Below are 18706 nucleotides of genomic sequence, written 5' to 3'. Positions count from 1 at the left end.
AGCAGGATTGATAGATTCCATTTAGGTCAATGTGTGGCTTATGCTTTCCCACCCCAGGAAATTTGCCAAGGTCAGTAGGTTATAGGGCAAATAAATGCCACGATATGTCAAAATTTTTTATTCTTCGTGCATTTCTCCTGCCTTCTTGTTTAAGCACTGGATCCAGCCTGGAAAGCTGATGGTGTATGCCCTAGCCCAGTGCTGCACATATAAACACCTTTTAATTCTCAATGACTAGGTCAAGGTAATAGAAGGTATTTGAGGCATCAAAAGATTCTTCCAAACACTTTATTTACTACCACAAATGAAAAATAAAATGAACAATAAATTGTGTTTATTTTTAAACTCTATTATCCTTTTTGTTGTTCTTTTATTTACTGAATTATTTTTGACACACGAAAAAGCTGTAACACATTTGACATATACATCTTGATGAGTTCTAAGGTAAGTATACACCCATGAAACTGTCACCATCTACAATGCCATAAATTTAACCATCAGCTCTAAAAGTTTCCTCCTTTTTACCTTTTGATAAGCATAAGTGAATGTATTGTATTTTAAAAGGTAGAACTAATAAAATAATGTGTATTTGGAGAGATGGGTTGGGCGGGGTTTCTAAGCAGCCAAATAGCCATTTTGGTAGGTTTTTCCTTTCTATCAAGAATACACATTTTGATGCCCTATACATATAGCCCTAAATCTCAAAATATGGGGGAAAAAAAGCAAAGTAGAAAATATTTTACCTCATATTTGATATAGGCAGTATGTTCAATTCAGGTCCGTAAGCAAATTTATTCAAAACTATCTACAACCTAAAACCTAAAAATTCTGCCTGGATTCCTAAGCTCATTTTGTCTGAGCTTGAGAAGCCCACGTCTAAGAAAAAGTTAAAATACTTCTGAAATTCAAGCATAATTGCTAGAGTTTAATCAGTCTTGGTGATGTAATGAAGATAGCTAGGGGGAATGCACTGGATCCAGATCTAATGGTTATTTACTAAAACTTGCGCCAAACACTGCAGTCTACATTTTCCAAGGCCCTTCCTATAGCAGAGCTCTTCATTACAATTTCTTAATTATTCATTCCAGCAAGGTTTATAATTATAAGCCCACCGCTAATGACAAGGCTATATGTGATTGCTTAGTAATCCCATTTTTTATCTGATGTTAATTAATGCCCACTTATAAATTGTGACTTAACCATAAAAATCCACTTGGTCCTTGAGTTTAACCTCTTTTATTCATTGAAAAACTAGAAGAAATCTGCCCCAAGGCACCCACGTAAGTCCACTGTGCTGGTTTTATTAATATTTAAGCATACAACAGAGTTATTTCTTGGTATGAACTCAATGAATTCACTCCATGAGTAGTATTTGGGACATGGCGTCAGCATAGAGTTTGAAGGGGGAGGGGAATAAGTATCATTCTTTTTTTCACTCCAAGAGGCAGCTCTCTGTCAAGATTTCAACATTTTTAAATGTTGACAAGCATGTACACTCTAAGACACATTTTTTGCCTGGCTCATTATGTAAATTATATTCATGTAATGCATCACTTGGGTATTCAGGTGCAAGCCCATGGTGTCTAATACATGTCCTCTTTGTCAGGAGCGACAGCACTGTACATTTTCAGTAAAGATAACCGATCAGGGGAAGGAAAAAATAACTGCTATTTTCAATCAGAACTATAGAAAGTACCCTTAGTCCAGAAAAGATGTGATGCCAGGCTAAGGCTGTAAAATACATCTCTGACCTTATTATCCAGGCTCCTGTGTTAAATATAGTGGCTATAATAGAATTTGTATGCCCTAGTTTCTGACAGGTTGAATGTTGCTTAGTGATCCAGGAGTGGAAAATGGCTGTCTGCATTCAAAGGAGATCATAGATTACAGACATTTCCTGGGTATTGCAACCAGAGGATGCTGTTACAATGGCTCACAAAAAGAGAGACAGCCTCCTAATGCCTATAATTGGAAGGGCACTGTATTTATTATCTATTACTGTGTTATGAATTACTCCAAAACTATTTCTTTAGCTCAAAACTATTTATTTATCTCTAGGTCGGGAACCTGGGATGACTTAGCTGGTTCCTCTGCTTTAGGGTCTCTCACAGGCTTCAGTCAAGGGGTCAGCCTGAAGTCTGGGGTCATCTCAAGGCTCAGCAGGGGAATGACCTTTTCATTTGCATTAGAAACAAGTCATTAGACTTACTTCACCAAGGGAATGGAATATACAAGGTGTGAATATCAGGAGGCAAGGATCATTGGGAACCATTTTAGAAGTCTTCCTACCAAAAGAACTGGGATCTCTCAGGTACCCAAATATCCCTCCCCTGTGATGGCATACTTATCATGGCACCTAGTGAAACTTACAAGCCAACACAATGAAATGGTAACACCTTGGATCTCTTCCTATGCCATGTTGACTGGCATGAAATTTAATAGTGTTATTCACAGGAAGTACTTACCATAGTGCAAAAAGGGAACTTATTTTTTTAAATTCCAAATAGAAGCAGAAAATCATTCTTTCTGGAAAAAAAAATAGGTTTGAATGTCCTTTCCCTTCATGTCTCCAATATATACAAAGCCTCGTCCAAAAGTCCAGAAGAGAACCTTAATCTTGCAATGTAGAAGGCAGGCACAGCAGGGTAGCTGAGGGAACTAGGGAGCTGCAGCAACCTGGAGCCAGCCACAGCCAGCATTGCACAGAGCATAAGGGTCAGAAGCAAAGCCTTCAGTGAAAATCACTTGACAAACACTAATAGCTGATGACTCTACTCTTACCAAGGACCTGAGCAAGGCTAACACTTAACAATAAAGCCATTGAAACCAGGAGCAGACTTTGCCCAAGCAAGAGGCATAAATAATGTGCATCAGGAGCAAGCAAAGGAGAACATAGAGTAGTTCAGGAACATTCCCTTGGCTACACTGGCTAAAGATTATCACTAATCATAAATGGTGAGGAACTAAGGATTGCCACTTATGTCCACCGTGTATTGTATTTTTGTAAAGAGATGGGTAGGATTTTCCTATGAGTGACCTCAGATCTCTCTCTGGCTTGTCTGACAGTGACCCAGCTGTGACTGACGGCTTCCTTCTTTGAGGGAAGGTATGAGGCTGCAACTTTCCCTGGGTACACGAGGGACTACATCCAAATCACTTCCCAAGCAACCAAAATCTCTAAGATATCTAAGATACTGAGCATCTGTGTTTCCTCAGAATAGCCTTATTTTTGTTCTAAGCTAAGGTTATTAGAACAAAGCAAGCCCAATATACTTATCCCCATATAAGTCTGCTCTCACAATTGCCTTGTAAGAAGGGGGATACGAGCAGGAATTGATGTTCCTTCAAGGGAAGAGTAACCTCACAATACATCCAGTGGCCTACCTGCCTAAGCACACTGTCTGCAGGATGAACAGGGAACTGAAGACCCCATGTCTTCTGACTGTCCTGCCCCTGAGTTCACCTGTACCAGGTGATGTTGCTGGCACCCACCCTGAGAAGTTTGCCCTAAATAAGTAGATGTATATCAAAACTTACAGAAAATACCACATTATTTTCATTGTAGAGTCAGTCTTATTTTGTTATTGTTGTTGTCTTCATTTCATACAGCCCAAATTTAAAGAACCACTAAGCATCATAATAGAGAAATATGTGGAAACTAACTGTAAGAATGAATGTTCCAGTGCCCAGAATGGACAACATCTGGTAAGTCACACATTTCATAAAACGCCTTCTTAATCAGATTTATTTCAGCCTGGGTGTCTTGTGTATAATAACACTCAAATTTCATCATCAGTAATTTATTGATTTAGTTCTTTTTTGAGTCATTAAAGCTTGAAGGTTGTCTTAGCCTGGATTCCACATGAAGCAAAATCTAAGAAAATGGCTATGTGTGAGTAGTTTATTTGGGAACATGTTCCCAGGGACCCAGAATGAAAAATGGGAAGGAGAGAAAGCCCCACACAAGGACATCACTGTAGGTGACTGGTTGTTCAGTCTTGTGGGAACATGTTCTAGAGTAGGAAAGGGGCAAAGGAAGAAGCATTTACCCATGGACTTTCAATTTGCATTGGTGAACATTTCTTCCAACCTAGAAGTCATTCTTCCCACTTCTAGTTTTCACATTTTTCTGGTACCAGTTGAGTTCTTAAAACACCCAATGTAGTGTTGCCAAAAAAGAAGCTTCATGTCTGCCAGAGGCAAGAGATATATAGCACTGGCCTGAAGCAAGGCTGTATTTACTGGAAACTGGCTGAAGCCTACACAGAACTATTTTTTGCAACAGCGGCTGACATAGGATGTTGGTATGGCTTTGAAGATCAGAAATGGTGGTTAAGAGTTCTCTAATAAAAAGGCTTTCAGACAGAAGACCTTTGTGGAGAAGCCATGAACACTCAAAGGGTTAACAACTCAAGTGCTTAGTGCTTAGTCCTTAGTGGAACTAAGAGGTAGCACTGAAGCTATGAGACACAAGAAATCACCTTCTGAAGGATGAGTTTGGCTTGTTGGTTTCACTGTGTGCCTTGATAAGTGTGTCATTGTAGCATAAGGATATTCTGGGTACCCTGAGGTACCTTCTATGTTCCTTTGGTAGAATGCCTTTTAAAATGGCTCCCCTAAACTCCCACCTCCTGGAATTCACGCCCTTGTGTAATCTCTCCTTGTTTGTGGGCTGGACCCAGTGACCTGCTTCTAATGTGAAAGATAAATCCTAGAATACTGAGGGCCAAAGTGATTTCATTTATAATTTTTTTTTTTTAGATTTGAGGGTTAGAAGGGGCCCAACAAGAATATAATATCCAAGAGGGCACAGTTGGCCCTAGGTCAGTGTTTGGCACATAATTGATGCTCAGTCAGCACTTGTTGAATGAATATAGTTGGGGGGGAGGGAGTGAATAAGTGATGATTAGTATTTACATCAAGGAGAGATCAAACCTAATCAGTTTTGAGTAATCAGGTAGCATGAGTAATCAAGATTTCTTCCAACAACCAGAGTGAGAAGTTAAAACTGCCCACATGGCAGTGGAAAGATCATGGGACAAGTATTCAGAAACCTACTAGCTGTTTTGCTAAACTACTTTGAGCATTATTCTTTTTCTGCCAGAGGAGATGTTAATAATCATGATCTTACAAAGTCGCTTGAAGAAACAATATGTTTCTACATAAAAGTGCTTTACAAATCCACAAAGCACTGAACAACATTTGCTACTATTTGTCCCGCCTGCTCCAGCCCTCACCTATGACCTGCCATCCCTCTCCTTTGAGTTACAGCCATAGGGGAAATACCAGAGTCCCAGGGATCTGTTCTGTTTTTAACTCACTTTCCAAATGAATTCGTTTGGTTTTGCTCCTAAACCAAGGTGAAAGTAAGGTAGAAATGGAGAAAAGAACAAAGAGGAAGAAATTTAGATGGAGCAAATGTAATAACTTGCCGTGAAGACTTAGGAAGATTTAAATTGTTGCCAAGAACAAGAATGTGATATTTTTTCATGTGGGGCATATTTACTGATTAATTTCTTCTTTTGGTGTGGTTTGATGGAGCCTGAGAGGGAATATGAGAACCCTTCACCCAAGCTCTAGAATGTCTGATATTGCTTAGGACTTCACATTCCTCTGTGATTCCCACTGACTCAGCTCCAGGTTTGGATGTTTTTCCCCTAGTTTTCACCAAAATCATACCTGTAAGAAGGAAAACAGGCCTGGAAGTGGTTGAAGAGCTGTCAGCTCAGTGTCTTGGAGGGAGTCCCTGAACAGCAGTAGGAAGAAGGCAGCTCAGTTTGGAGAAGTGGGAAGAGAGTTGGGAATGGGAGATAAGGGAGGAATGGGGAAAGGCCAGCAAGCTATGAGTCCATGTCCTTCATAGATGCTCAGCTCTGTAAAGATCAGATGGCATCTGCTGTTCAGTTACTGAAATATAGCTGTACCACCTGGGAAGTATGTGCTACCATCTGAAGGTCTACCTCCTGCCCTGGACACTGTGGGCCCTCCCCGAGAAGTCTACACCACTAGACAACCCACAATCCAGCAGTCAGAAGGATAATGCCTGGCTCAGGATGGCACCTCCTGGGCTTTGCTCTAGTGAGATGCCCTGCTTTTGAATTTATATCAGTTGCCCAGACTGCACTGCATCTGTGTTACAGCTGCCTAATATTGTTCCTATCTTAATGCTATTCTATGCTTTCTCCCTCCACTAGCTCCCACCCTCTGAACATAAGTGCATACATAGGTGCATGTGCACACACACACACACACACACACACAGAGCACATGAATGCGTGTACACACAGAAGCCCACAGACACACACAGACACTGGTGTGTACATTCACACACAAACACCTGTGGATACATGCACACATGCACGGATGCACACACCTGCAATACGCACATGCATAGACACACACATGCACACACATTTACAGTCACTTTGCCCCAGCTTCATCACCTTCCCTCCACTTGCATTCTGTTCGCGTCCAGCCCTCCCACTGGGGCTCAGCTCCTGGGCCTCGCCTTGCAGAGACTGCAGAGGATGACTTCCTCCATGGGTGTGTTTCCCATGCATGCCCGATGTCAAGTTACTCCACTACTCCTGGAAACACTTAACATTTACAAATTGTTTATTTTATGCCAAAATATTTGTAAACCTCACTTTTCTCACATGCAAAATGGTATTAATCATATCTAGTTCACACATTTGTTACGAAGAGTACATAAGGCAACGCATGTAAAGGATTAGCACAGCGCCTGGCTATACCAATTACAATAATTGGTAGCTGTTGCTATCATGGTATGTCTCATTAAGATTTTTATCATTGGGTTTGTTGTTTATCATTAGATTTTTTGAGTTTTGAATTCCCATATCCTTCTAGTTAACTTATCACAGTTTCAAAATGAAGTCTATAGTAAAGGACAAAGAATATAAGAAAATGGTTCTTCTTTTGATTCTTCTTCTTAGCTTAATTTAAAAAGAAAAGGAGAGAGGCAAGTATGCTTAGAAGTTTGGGGTTAAATTTAAATTAACTTTGCAGCTAATATTGATAGAAAACCAAAATAAGCTAAGAGTCTTTGAAGTTTATTCCTTCACAATGTCAAATTTCAGTTAAATCTCAACTAACAATTAAAATAATTTCAAGAGTTTCAGTTAAGGAGGAGGAAGATTCACGGTACAGCCTTCTTTCTGGAAGGTCACTACAGATTTTCCTTACACCCCTTTGTGCAACACAGGGGGCATATAATACACCTATTATACTTCCAGGGATGACATTAGGAAAGTCTAAACTACATCCAAAGTGTACTTTACTCCTAATAATTAGAACTAGATGAACAGCTAGAAAAAAAAAATGAACTTGCACAAACTAAATCGGCTCAGCTCTAACTGATCTAATGCAGTTTTCCAAAGAATAATTGATATTATATAATCATAACTGCCAGTTTATGTCACAAAAGTGACATTTGACACTTTCCTGCTAACCAGCCTAACATCATCAATTAAAACATTGCTTGTGTAATGACATTTCACCAGTCAGCTTAACATCATAAATTATGACATCACCTCTTTTATGAAAGCAGAAGACTGAAGAAAGGCGAATGGGAAGACAGTCTACTGAAGACTAGCATTCCTCTTTGATCTGTGCTGTTAGAATATTTTATGATCTAGTCATGTTTCCAGGGTGATTATTAGTTAGTAAATAAATTAATATATAAATAATTAAATAAACATTATAAGATCGTAGCGGAAGCCATAAGAACAAATTGTATATTTTCTAGTTCCCCTTAGTCACTATTCAACATCCCTGGATGGTGATAACAGGATTGTATTTCACAACTGAACTAAGAAATGGCTATTCTTGGAAGTCCCCGGAAAATGGGAAACAGGAAAGAAAACCTTTGGGTTTGGGCTTGACTTTGGAATAGTATATTTGTGTCTCACCAAACGCATTTAAAAACAATTTAAATGTCAGGAAGGTTGCATATTACCCGTAGGATTTCCAAAGGCTAACTACTTGTTTTTCACTTGAGACTCATAAGTATGTGCTATAGAAAATGTGACAGGAAGTAGTTCTTGTAAGATGGAAGGCCCTGATCCCATAGAAAGAACATTCATTTTTGTCCATCTAACATGCTGTATTTTAAGGCAAAAAAAGAGTTTTTTCCCAAACTGTTTATTGAGCACCTTCTAGGCCAATTGCTACAGGAGTAAGGAAACTGAGTCCAAGAGGAAGGGAAAAAATTGGTCTTTCCTTCAGTTCTGTGATCTTGCCATGATTAAGCATGAAAATGCCAGGCATGGTACCTCATATGTAATAGCTCGCAACTAAACAAGTATGTGGTGGGTGCCTGGGTGGCTCAGTTAAGCGTCTGACTTAGGCTCAGGTCATGATCTCTCAGTTCCTGGGTTCAAGCCCTGCATTGGGCTCTGTGCTGACAGCTCAGAGCCTAGAGCCTGCTTCAGATTCTGTCTCCCTCTCTCTTTCTGCCCCTTCCCCACTCTCACTTTCTCTTTCTCTCTGTCTCTGTCTGTGTCTCTTTCTCTCTCTTACACCCACACACCCACACGCACACATAAAATGAATGAACACTAAAAAAATTTTTAAATAAATAAACAAGTGTGTGTTGCCTTCCCCTTTGTTTTACAATTTGGTAGTAGAAGGATAAAGGTGTCAGTGTCTTAATCCACAATTTTCAAGAAAGTAATCAAACTCCTTTAAAGTCATTTATATAATTAGGTATATGAATATCATAAGAATTTCTGAAGAGATATTTTTCTTTTTATACCATGCAGCTGAGCAGGGAAAACTGGAAGGAATAAGGTAGACATTCTTGACTTCTAGTGGCATTTGGCTTGGGACATACTAGTCATGTATCTTCTTTCAGGCTAACCTATATGTAAAATAAAAAGTAACTGCTACCAAAAAAAAGTGCCACCAAATAGGTCATTTTACAATTCTCACAGTTCTTCTTGGTAGTTGGGTTTTCAGTTTGTTTTTCTTTTTAACTTTTTTTAACATTTATTTATTTTTGAGACAGAGAGAGAGAGAGAGCATGAACAGGGGAGGGTCAGAGGAAGAGAGAGACATAGAATCTGAAACAGGCTCCAGGCTCTGAGCTGTCAGCACAGAGCCCGACGCGGGGCTCGAACCCACAGACCACGAGATCATGACCTGAGCTGAAGTCGGACGCTTACCGACTGAGCCACCCAGGCGCCCCGGGTTTTCAGTTCTTAAGCTCAGTCTTTGAATTCACTGGATTTGGAGTGAATTTGGAGTTTGCTACATCAGCCAATGGTAAAACAAAACAAGTAAACAAAACTAAAGAAGTTTCATGTATTTGAATATTTAAATTATCTTGATTGCACATAATTAACAAATTCTACTTTATCTTGAATTTTTCTAACTGTGACGGGCAAGTTCAGGCCTTGACTGGCCCTGGGCAAAGTCCCACATTAAGCCACACGGCGTGACTACTTACATTGTTTGATGGTTGAATGCCAAAAACTACCAAAAGTTCAGGTTTATCTTGGGGTGGTTTTTGATGGATGCTTCATCCTGACAAGGAAGGGAAGTTTTTAGTAGTTTTCTCAGGGATTAAGAAGATATAGTACATGACTTTGTGTCCTAAAAGATCTTCCTTGTATTCATTAGTTCTAAAATTTAGTCACATCATGAGATTTCTATTTGTTGATTTTTGAAGGAAAGTTAACCTTGAGAAAATCTTTGGGCTGAATATGATAAGAATTAAGTCTGATATTTGTGATAAAGAGAAAAGTTACTGTTACCACTAATGATTGATTGCCATTTATAGTAAAATATACTAACTCCTCATATATACACACATATTTTGGATGGGGGGTCAGCGTTATTGTCTTTGTAGAATTCAGAATTTATAGAATGCTTTGGCATTGATGTTTGAGAATTGCTTACCCAGTTTTGATAATGAATTAATTCAATAGCAGACTTCAAAGTATGGTACAAATTCCAGATTTCCAAGTAATTTTATGTAAGCTGAGGCATGTTTGGCTACATTGGAACATGGATAAGTCTTTGAATTTTTTTGAAAGACTAGAGTTTTGGAGAAGGAAAGAAGTGCCCCAAGAAGTGAGAGGAGTTAGAAAGACTGCAAGTGCGCCTGCTTTCTTCTTCGATGAGCAAAACATGAATGAGGTATCCAAACACTGGCACAGGGATATGTTCATTGCCATGAAAAGAGTTTTTAAATAACCGAATATGATTTCAAGCAAATGCTTGTAAACTCTCAGAGCATATCTTAGTCATCTCTATAAGGGGGCTGGGATTGCCTTCATGTCATTTCTTGACTTTTTCCCCCCAAAAGTTTTTGCTATGAATATTTATGCCTCAACTTCATTTACTGACTGAATTTCCACTCTGTTGGAATTATGCATCCCCATAGTGCACCCAAGAAAGGTGAGCAGTTAGAGGTGAGGAAAGAGATTTCCTGACCTTTCAGAAATAGCAAGCTACACTGGATTAAATACAGCCTGAGTGAGGTTACTTGTGGATTGGTGGAGTGTAATTACCTCAAAATTATCTCAGTGAAACAATTAGTGTGCAATAGATTCGGTGCCAGATCTGTCATTGTTCTGAACTTCTGTTAAAGCATCTCACTTCGTCCCCAAATTGGGCAATTTATAATTCTTACAGTAGGTGCTAGTGAGGGCCTCCACATATTCCTCCTCCTGAGTGCAGACTTATTTACAGCTGTGCTTGTCAAGTGAGTTGTAAATGGGAAGGTGCTAGACTTGCTGTGATGGAAGCATTTCCTTGGTGATAGAGCATTCACTAGACAAGCTTCCTGAGCCATCAGCTAGGTAGACAACAGCCGGCTCTCATTACAGTCCTCAAGTGTCCAGGCTGCAGGCGCTGGACTTGTGGCTCTCGGTCCCACAGCTGGTTCTTTTTACAACTGAACTTTAGGCAAAAGGAACTCAAGTTTGAACACAGTGCAAAAATGTACATTTTTGGAAGGCATTTCAGTTTCCTCTTGGCACTTTTATGATACTTCCTCGAGTGGAAGGGGCAGGTTTATTTCATCTTAGTTATGTTCCTGTTGAAATTTAGGAGGTATTTCTTAGGCTAAGCTGCCATCTAAACCTCAAGGATGCATTAGTCACAGGTGGGGTGGCTGTTGTAGCTATTGTTTATTTTTATTTTTCTAATGTTTATTCATTTTTGAGAGAGTGAGGGAGGAGAAGAGAGAGAGAGGGGAGAGAGAGAGAGAGAGGGTCTGAAGTGGTGCACTGACAGCAGAGAGCCCAACGTGGGGCTCCATCACGGCCTGAGCCGAAGTCTGGTGCTTAACCAACTGAGACCCCAGACACCCCTGTTGTGGCTATTGTTTGCAGGAAACATTCAATTTCTCCTTTAAAGAAGCTTCTAAGCAGCTATTTCTTTAACTAGTTAATAAGTTAAAAATATATGAGAAATCACAGTGTAATGGGATTATTTTTTCAGAGTTATTTTTTCTAAATCGATTATTTACTAGATAGCCCAAAGGTGGTGTTTGGGTAGTTAGGGTAAAGTGAAGGTATCAAATGAAGTTATATTTATACTTTATAAGAGCAACGATTTCTTTTACTCTGTGGAAGGAAATAGTATTTGCCTTAAGTAGTACATAGAGACATTCTGATAAACAAACAGGAGCTGCTTATTCTGCAACTTGAATGGAAATCAAGTAATCCCAAAAAACGAGCACCCAAAAAGGTGTGTGAAAGATTGTCAATGTTTAGAGTTCTTGAATAAAAAGGAACATAACATCATAAAATACATTTTTATTTGTTTTTACTATCTGTAACAATACAGTGAAGAAAACAACCTGGATATGCTACAAAGTAAACAAGCCTAGGGAAGAAAGATGGCTTAAATGAGCATTCTTTTACTGAGAAAGCCATTTGTTGATATTTATTAAGTACCAAGTACTGTATTAAGATTTCACGTATCTTCACTAAGTCATTTATTTTACACAACCATCTTTTCAAGTAATACCACCCTAACTCTGGATGTCTCAGCCTCAGAAAAATTAAGGAAGTGGTAAATGCTGCCCAGCCAAGCAGTAATAGGGCTAAAGTATGAACTTAACTCCAATTCCAAAGTTACAACTTCTTTTTACCATTTAATGCAGTGAGCAGCTTTCTAATACTGAGGAATACTGACAGAGAGACGGTTCTGTTAACATTCATTATGGGGGTGCTGTAAATTTGAGCCTATACCAAATAAGAAGTGGAATAAATTGATACAATTTAAGGGTTAGTCATGAGAAGGGGGATGATCATATGCTTTAGTGGGGGGGGAATGGTCACATTTATATGCTCAATTAATCTTAATGTTTAATTTATTAATTATGAGGACTATCTGAACAGGATTCAAGCATTAGTTTGTTTTGTTTTCTTGTTGTTTTTTTCATCAGCTTGGCCTGCTTTGGAAGGCCTTTTTTTTTTTAACGTTTACTTGTTTATTTTGAGAGAGAGAGAAAGAGAGAGAGAGCAGGGAAGGGGCAGAGAGAAAGAGAGAGAGAATCCCAAGCAGGCTCTGTGCTGTCAGCAGTCAGCACAAGCCCCACACGGGGCTTGATCTCATGAACCATAAGATCATGACCTGAGCCGAAATCGAGTTGGACGCTTAACTGACTGAACCACCCAGGCACCCCTCAAGCATTAGTCTTATGCAAGACTTTTCAATTTCTCTGCTTTCACACAAGACTGCCTTAAGTGGAGGGTGCAGCTTTATCTTATTTTTTGTTGCAGACAAAACTGAAACAGGATTTCTCAGACCAAACTACTGTCCAGTGAAACTCAAAGATCCATGGCATACTGATGTGCAATTGCAATCTCTGTACGTTTTTCTCTTGTTGTTAAATAAGACTTTGTTTTGTGTTTAAAAGTTACGAATTTTGTCACAAATTTCCCTGGTGTGAGTGTGTGTGTAGCATGTCATTGGTATGGTAGGAAGTATGTTGAACTTGAAGCAAAAAGTGTCTGTTGGCTTTGGTTCATAGCCGTTCAGGGTGCTGTTTCAGTTGGGTTAGTCCCTTGGTGGATTCAGGCCTCCGTTCCCTCATCTGCCAGGAGCATGATCTAGGAAACTTCATTCAGCCTTCAGCTCTATCTACACTAGAAAGTTGTACTTCTGGAAAATTTATTTGTGTGACTATATAGTTTAAAATATTTTCTTAAAGTATAACTGAAAGCCTAACCACATAAGGTTAGACTCTTTTTTTATTATGCAGAGCCCATGGCTATTACTTTTTATTCTTTAATGAGCTTTAATGGGATGTAGTACTTAAATTCTTCCCCAGTTATTCAAATGTGTTTTTCAGAATGATTCTTATTTAGACAAACTGAATTAGGAATATCTGCTCAGCACTATTTTCTTCTGTAACAAGCATTTAAAAAAATAATCATGAATCCAAGGCTTTTGTAAGGTTGGCAGGTTCATTATACTGGTAGTATATGTTCCACCTACATGAGGATCTAGAACACATATTCCCAATATAAGATGTTGAAACTTCTTCCACAATTTTGAACTTCTAAATGACTTCAGATTTAGGGAGGCTGGGTGGCTCAGTTGGTTAAGCATCCAACTCTTGATTTCAGCTCAGGTTGTGATCTCAGAGTTTGAGAGTTCGAGTGCCGCATCAGGCTCCATGCTGACAGTCCAGAGCCTGCTTAGGATTCTCTCTCTCTTCCTCTCTCTCTGTCCCTCCCCTGCTCACTCTCCTTCTCTCAAAATAAATAAATAAACTGTCAAGAAAAAATTTTTTAAATAAATGACTTCAGATTTCACTTTGTTTACACTCACTTTCTGGTGATCTCACTCAGTCTTTTTATTTATTTTTTTATTTTTTTAATGCTTATTTATTTTGAGAGAGAGAGAAAGAGACAGAGCACAAGGCGGGGAGGAGGGACAAAGAGAGAGGGAGACCCAGGATCCAAAGCAGGCTCCAGGCTCCGAGTTGTCAGCACAGAGTTGGATGCAGGGCTTGAACTCACAAACCGCGAGATCATGACCTGAGCTGAAGTTGGACACTCAACCGTCCTGTGACCTGTGACTCAACTGAGGGAGAATAAAAGCTCCAAACCAGGGGGGTGCATGTGCAGATAAATGGAACTACATCTCTATGTCTCCCGGCCCGTAGTAATAGTAAGACGCCATCAGTTAGAAGCTGCATCCCAATTTCAGAGACATTAAAATGTTTAAAAACATCCTAGAACCAAAAATGGATGCATTCTCCACCACTACCCACCAGATCCAAGCCATCATCATCTTTTACCTGCCTGTTTGTTGCACCCTAATTAGTTTCCCTATTTCTCTACTTGCTCCTCTATAATCTTTTCTCCACATAGCAGGCTGACTCTTTCACATTGTGAATTCAATTTCCTTGAGCACACTAAGCGTAATTGTAATTCAGGGCCTTTGCACTTGTTGGTTCCTCTTCCTGAAATGTTCTTGTCCCAGATATCCATATGTCTCACCCCCTCATATCTTTTAAGCCACTGCTCAGATGTTGCCTTCTCAGAAAGGACTTTCCTGACCATCTGCTTAAAAATTTCTCTGCCCCCATACTCTGTTTCCTTGCTGAAGTTTTCCCCATAACACTTATTAATAGATATTAAAGTAAATGTTTTTATACACATATACAAATATAAGTATTTATATGGTTATATAATATATATTGTGTTATGTTGCACTGTTTTCTACTCCATAACTATCTAGACATCTAATAGATAGATGATAGATAAATACTTAGACAGATAAACATTGATTTCTGTATTGTCTCCTCCCGCTATAGAGGAAGCTCCAAGAGGACAGGAATGCTGTTTTGTTCCCCAGGCCCAAAACAATGACTTGCACATAAATGGTACATAGTAAACATCTGTGGGATGTAAACATGTGATAAAAATGGGTTAAATGTAGTGAAATAAATAACAAAACTGCCATAGAATGTGAAGAGTAGGGTAAAAAACCCTGGGTATCTTTCGCTGGATATAAACTCTGTTCAAACTGTGACCATGCTATAAGCCCAAGGTTGGAGGAATAAATAGGATAACCATTAAAACAAACCCATCAGCACCCACTCTTCCCTGCTACTGATTGTTATTAAGACTCCCAGGGGAAGAACACAGGGGATAAACAGAAATTAACACCACTATTTCTGGATGCACTGAACTTCCATGGTATTCAGAATGAACACGTGATGAGATGCTAGCATTCAGAGACCTCCCAGCAAATGGACTCCTATCAGCCCTCCAGAACATGCCAAATGTCATCTCTTCCTTGGTCTTTCATGCTCACATTCTTCCTTTTTATTTGTCTTATTCCAATGGTTTACAAAATAATGCCCACTTGATTTTACTATTTCTGCACATAAACCTTTCCTCCATCGGCGCTGTAAATTTCTGATAAGGAGGAACCTCATCTGCCATCTATACAGTATCTTTTTACAGTCCCCAGCATAGGGATTTATCCTTTTGCAAATGGAAAAGTTTCAGAGAAAAGTGGAGCATGTTAACATTTGACACAGGTGTCAGGGTGAGCCTTAGATAGGGTGTTTGGAAAATTTACTTGCCAAGAATCGCATTGGATTGGAGGTCACAGGCACTACGGAGAAAGTAGTGAATATCAGTCAGATTGCTTGGTGGAGAATTTAGCCTGTCCACATTTGTCTCTCATTTTAGGGTATTGAGCAAGAGTGAACTAAGTAACCTTCGTGTACTTATACTCAGAGATACTTTGGTAGTTGGTAGTTATGGAATGAAGCTGGCAAGTATACAGTGAAATTCTACGTTTTGTTTTCGTTTTGTTTGCAGGTGATTGTCCATCATAGGTAGAGTCAGCTTCATCTCGACAACAATATCCACCTTAATTCTAGCCCTAGTGAACTGCTCTTTAGCCTGCAGACTATCCACTTAGAGAAATTCCCTAAGATCCTTCCTGGAAGAAGCATCTTTTGGCAGCATCTTGTCTTGAAGGCAATTTGAGTCATTATCATGATGAATTTTAAGTGACTTCTGCTATTTAATTTTTCACCTTTTGGTTCTTTCTTTTTAATCTTGCTATTCTGCGTTTTATTCAGAATAAAAATCAAATAAAAATAAAATTGAAATTTTAGAAATCATAAACAAAAATGAAACAAAGGAGTTTTGAGAATCTTTTTTGGCTGGAACCTTACTACACAGTTTCATCTTTTATTATGCAACCATATATTTACCTGATGTTCAGTGGTTGTACTGAATAGAGATCATCAATTTAAATAATTCATATACTTATAAAAGGATTGGATGATTTGTGATATGAAAAGACAACGTTGTTTCAGTGGTTCAGCTGCACTGTGACTGAATGCAGAATTAAAGTGATCTTTGGAAAGGTAGAGTGGCCCATATAGCTATTGTTTAATTCCATTTAAAAACTTTAATTTTTTTAAACGTTTATTCATTTGGGGGGGAGGGGGAAGGGGCAGAGAGAGACGGAGACACAGAATCCGAAGCAGACTCCAGGCTCTGAGCTGTCAGCACACGGCCCTACATAGGGCCGGCACTCATCAACAGCAAGAACATGACCTGAGGCGAAGTCGGCCACTTAACCAACTGAGCCACCCAGGCGCCCCATCCATTTAAAAACTTTAGAACTCAGTGTATCATCCTTTGCAAGGTGGGCAGTGTCACTGCTGCACAACACACACATTTATTGTGTGTGAATGGAATTCCTGCAACAGTTGCCTCCTGACATTTACAGAGTACAATTTTGGCTGGTGCCTCCTGAAGACCTGCAGCCCTGAGGAGTCAAGGTTTGAAGAGTCAAGCTGAGATCATTGGAGGGGGAAATCTTCAGGCCTCCTGCTTAATTCCATGGATAGTTCTCACTGATGCTACCCTGAAATCAATGATTTTTGCTTGCAATTTTAAAATAAAAAGAGAAACACAAATAATAAAATCATCAGATTCAAGATTGAATGGACGTGATAAAAACTCTTCAATGAAAACTTAAAAAAAATTTTAAGTAAATAATGACAAACTAAGTGGCATTAAATAAAAAGTAAAAGCAAAAGGTCCACTTAATGAAATGATAAAGTGAATAGTGATTAGTGAAAATAAGATCAACTAACAAGAAGGAAAAGTGTAAAATGATGACTGGCTGACTGAATGAATGAATGAATATATAAATAAAATAAAACTGAGGGCCAACTCATGGTTCCAGGAAACTCCCTAGATATGGGATTCAAGGCCTGAAGAAATAGCCCCTGTCCAGAAAGTCCTTGCAAGTCTGGTTTCCTTTTCCTGTGCCATCCATCCTTTCTCCTCCTCAGCAGATCAAGAGGTCAGGATGGTTGAAGAAGCAGTGAGCACATCCACAAAATCTATTTTATATGTACATACATTCTTTAGATGACCATGAAATTCAAAAGCTAGAATTGAAAAAGAAAAAATATCTGATAAAGCTATCTTTATAGGAACACATGCTCATATGACAAACTTCTCAGTAAACTAAAAATAGAAGGGAACTTCCACAACCTGATAAAGGGAATCTATCAAAAATCTGTAACAAACAACATATTGAATGCTGAAACACTAGGGGATTTTCCCCTTAAGATCAGGGATAAGACAGGAATGTCTAATCTCACCACTAATACTTAATATAGTATTAGAGGTTCTAGCCAATTGAATAAGGCAAGAAAAAGAAACAAAGGGACCCATATTGTAAAGGAAGAAATAAAATTCACTTTAGCAACTGACATAATAATCTATGTATAAAATCCTATGAAATCTCCCAAAAAGCTTCTAGAATTAATAAATAAGTTTAGCAAGTTTGCAGTTTACAAAACAAAAATCAATTACATTTCTACAGACTAATCATTAACAGTCGTAAACTGAATTTTAAAAATCAGTATTATTATATTAGCTTTGAAGTATGAAATATCTAGGGATAAATCTGACAAAAGATGTGCAAAACCTATACACTAAAATTTACAAGACATTGCTGAGAGAAATTAAAGAAGACTCAAGTAAATGGAGAGATATACCGTGTTCGTGTATTGAAAGACTCTATACCCTCAAGATGTCAATTCTCCCCAAAACTTATCTGTAGATTCAATACAATACAAATCAAACCCTAGCAAGATTTTGTAGAAATTGGCCAACTTATTCTCAAATTTATAAAGAAATTCAAAGAACCTAAATAGCCCAGATAACTTTGAAAAAGTAAACAAAGCTGAAGGACTTATAATTACCTAGCTTCAAAATTTATTCAAAAGCTATAGTGATTGTGGCATTGACATCAATACAGACAAATGGATCATTGGAACAGAATTGAGAGACCAGAAAATAGATCCATATATATGGTCCATTTATTTTTAACAAAGTATAAAGACAGTTTATCTATCTATCTATCTATCTATCTATCTATTTATATCCTTTTAAAGTTTATTTATTTTGAGAGAAAGAGAGAGTGTGGGCAGGGGAGGCACAGGGAGAGAGGAAGACAGAGAAGCCCAAGCAGGCTCCATGCTCAGTGTGGAGTCCAAGGTGGGGCTCAATCTCACCACCATGAGATCATGACCTGAGTCAAAATCAAGAATCAGTCACGTAACCAACTGAGCCACCCAGGTGCCCCAGCACAAAGGCAATTTAATAGAGAACGGATGATCTTTTCAACAAATGGTGTCAGAATAATTGGATGTCCATTTGAAAATAAAAACAAA

General features: G+C 38.7%; 1 long non-coding RNA gene across 3 annotated transcripts in view; it reads left to right on the top strand.

The window, feature by feature from the left end:
• LOC109260975 (uncharacterized) overlaps window positions 1-18706 on the top strand; it is a 518996-nt gene that overhangs the window by 394885 nt on the left and 105405 nt on the right. For all 3 annotated transcript variants that reach the window (XR_002077229.2, XR_008417873.1, XR_002077225.2), the window contains exon 5: window positions 3610-3705. This is a non-coding gene — a long non-coding RNA (uncharacterized LOC109260975). The remainder of the gene's footprint in view (window positions 1-3609; window positions 3706-18706) is intronic.

Source organism: Panthera pardus, unplaced genomic scaffold (assembly GCF_024362965.1).
Source record: "Panthera pardus isolate Hobbes unplaced genomic scaffold, ASM2436296v1 HiC_scaffold_25, whole genome shotgun sequence".
NCBI lineage: Eukaryota > Metazoa > Chordata > Mammalia > Carnivora > Felidae > Panthera > Panthera pardus.
This window is presented reverse-complemented; position numbering and strand designations above follow the sequence as displayed.